Source organism: Mauremys reevesii, linkage group 15 (genome assembly GCF_016161935.1).
Source record: "Mauremys reevesii isolate NIE-2019 linkage group 15, ASM1616193v1, whole genome shotgun sequence".
NCBI classification, from domain to species: Eukaryota; Metazoa; Chordata; order Testudines; family Geoemydidae; genus Mauremys; species Mauremys reevesii.
In genome coordinates, this window is record NC_052637.1 from 19,581,866 (window position 1) to 19,585,281 (window position 3,416).

Genomic DNA, 3,416 nt, shown 5'->3' on the forward strand with positions numbered 1-3,416 from the left:
CTGGCGTCATTCTGCAAAGAGTAACTGGGCTATAGAAGCCTTGCTGTGACCAAATGCTTGTCTGCTGGCTGTTGGTGTCAGGGCTATGAGCTGCAGCAGCATAGCATTGAAGGTACCCAGAGTTGCAGGGCAGGCGGTTACATGGCCCTTTACTGCTCTGGATTGAACCCCAAAGCGTCACTTCTACTTGATATTCTGTTTTTGTACATCTAAGAATCTCATTACCCCTTTTTGCTACAGCATTGAACTAAGAGCTCATGCAGAGGCAATTATCTACAATGAGCCCTTCTCTGAGGCTTTGTTTTCCAAGACAGAGTATCTTATCCTGTAGGTATGACCTATGTTCTTGGTTTCCAGATGTATTATTATTTGGCTGTATTAAAACACGTTTTGTTGGATTGTGACCACTTAACCAGGTGACTGATCACTCTGTAGCGATAACCTGTCCTCATTTTCTATCCCACCAATTTTTGTGTCATCTGCAAACTTTACCAGCAAAGGTTCTATATCATCATCTAAATATTTTTATCAACAATTAAAATAGTGTTTGACCAAGAAACAATCCCTGGGAAACCATGCTAGAAACAGCCAGACTTATTGATGTCTCCCCATTTGCAACGGCATTCTGAGATCTGTCAATGAGCCAGGTTACTTTTTTATCAATTTTATGTATGCCCTGTTAGTTTCATATAATGCAAACTTTTTAATCAAAATGTCATGTGGTACTAAGACAAATGCCTTGCAGAAATCCAAATATACTATACCAACACAGTTACCTTTATCTACCAGACCTGTAATCCTGTCAAAAAAAGGTTAGTTTGATGAGACGTGCCTTCCATGAAACCTTGCTGACTGCATTAGTTATATTTGTAGCTACAGTGAGGCAGTGGCCTCCCTCTGGACTTGAGGGTGAGACCTGATGGGTGGAGCCAGACTCTCCCCCCTCACCGGAAGTTCTGGGGTGGGACAGGAAATATAAAGTTCAGTGGTCCTTGCTTCTAGGAAGCCAAGCCTTCTCAGGACCTAAGCAGCCCAGTGTCCTACTCCCTGAAGAGACGGAGGACCTTGAGGCACCCATCTCGTGCATTTTGGGGAATAACTGAGGACCTAGACATAGTGGGGAAGTCTCAGACCTTGGGTGAGCCAATGCACTTGCCCAACTCCAAAGACAGGCTCAGGCATCCAGAAATAGTTTTATCTGTGGGTGCTTTGGGTACCTTCAACATGGCTGTCCCATGATGTACTGCAGCTTCAGCCAGGTATGGACTGGGGGGGCGGGGTCTAGGGCCTGTAAGCAGCCCTTGGGTAAGGTGACAATTCCCCTCAATGTGGACAGAATCCAAGTCTCTGGCCTCATTGACTCCAGATGCAGACAGACTCATCCATCAGCACTACGTCAAGCCCCGAGACCCACCGCTGGGAGTCATCTGGCTGCAATGCATACATGGGGATGTGAGCTCTACTCCAAAGCATCTATCACCATAACAGTGAAAGGAGAGACATAGGACATGATGGTAGGACATGACAGGGAGACCAGCATTCCCCGTCATCTTGGGCCGTGACTAGAGGGGGTTTGCTGCCAATGTTGGGTCCCAACATCCTGAAGTAGCCTTTGAGGGAGAGGCCTTTGAGAAAGCAGACAAGGCACCTGAGGACCCTGACCTGAATGGCCAAGAAAACCGAGATCCTGACTGCGAACTCCACTGCCCTTGCCGACGAAGAGGTCACCCCAGCAGCTTGTCTGTGAAGAGGCCTTGAATTTTGGAGCAGACGTCAGTCAGGACCAAAGGGAGGATCCCACTCTCAGTCAGGTCTCTGAGCAGCTGGCTCGTGTCAGTGGAATCATGGACAAGCCCCATCAAATGACGCTGTATCCCCCCTTTTGAATTGACCAGTGACTGCCTTTACTGGATCAACCCTTCTGGGCTTAGCTCGTGGTACCCCAATGCCACCAATGCGTGGTCTTGCGACTCACCCATGACATTCCAGCAGCCAGCCACCTAGGTCAGGAGAAAACATTAGTGTGAATCCTGGCCTGGTTCTTCTGGCTCAGGGTGCACCAGGAGGTGAAAGATTCTGTGACTCCTGTGGCCTTGTGTGGAGTGCCAAAGGCTCCCCTCATCCTGTTGTCAGTGATTAGCACCTCATTCAAGAAGTTCACCATGGACCTCGTGGGGCCCTTCACAAATAGCATCATGAAGTTCAAATATATCCTGGTGGTTTTAGATTATGCCACCTGGTTTCCCAAAGTGATCCCCCTCTGAAACACCCTGGCATGAACCATAGATGAAAAAACGTGAAATCAGTTTTTTGGTCCAACAGTCAAATCACTGCTAATAACTGCTAATAACATCTGTTGAAGACACAAAGATCATTGGGGCCCTAAATAATTATGAGAACAAACCTCTGATGAAGAACTATCTGGATCACTTTGAAAGTTGGGCAGTTAAAACAACACTGATTTTAAGGCAGCCACACACAAGGTTATAGATCTAGGAACAAATAGAGCAGGTCACACTGAAAGGCTGGAGACCTGCATCCTGGGAAGCAGAGACTTTGAAAAGAATGTAGGGGTCATGAACGCCCAGTGCGATGCTGTGACAAAGACTTAATGTTCTTCCTAGCTATATAAACAGTAATATAGACTAAGAGTAGGGAGGTGATATTATCCTGCATGCAATGCAGGGGAGACTGTTTCTGGATACTGTGTCTAATTCTGGTGTCCACACTTGAACAAGGATGTTAAAAAACTGAAGAGGGTTAAAAGAAGAGCTGCAAAAAACCCTCCAACTCTGGAGAATAAGCCTTATGACAAGCGATTTAAGGTGTCCAATCTATTTATCAGAAAAAGGTGCTTACCAATTGCTTGCTGTTCATAAATTGCATAGTCAATTGCTAGACCAGACGCTGGTTTGTTATAAAATATATTCAAGAGACCAAATGACCAATATCAGTCAGGTTTATTGCTATAAGCCAGTAATAATAGAGTACAGGAAAAAGGTTCTATATTATGCCAGTCTCCAGGAAGCCATCTTATGCAGCAATGTTTCATTCACCTTGCAGAGAAGGGGCACATGCAGAGATACACATTTCAATCAGTATTATTTATGATGATTTTACAAGTTACGCACCTCTTTACCCATCACTAAAATCCACCCATTCAGTTTGTCCCAGTTACCTACATTGTTGTTCCTTCCTTTTCTTTATTTTGAATACCAGCATTCTAGGCACTGGTCAATGTAGCTGTGGTTCATCACGGCTGACTTGACCGAGGACTTTTGCTTCTGTATAGAGATAGTTGGCACAAGGAGGATTTTGCTTCCTTGAATGACCCCAGTTGCTGAGGGACTAATCGGAAGGAATGTGTCAGGCTAACATCTTGACGTTATTTCCAACCACACCAATTCAACGGACAC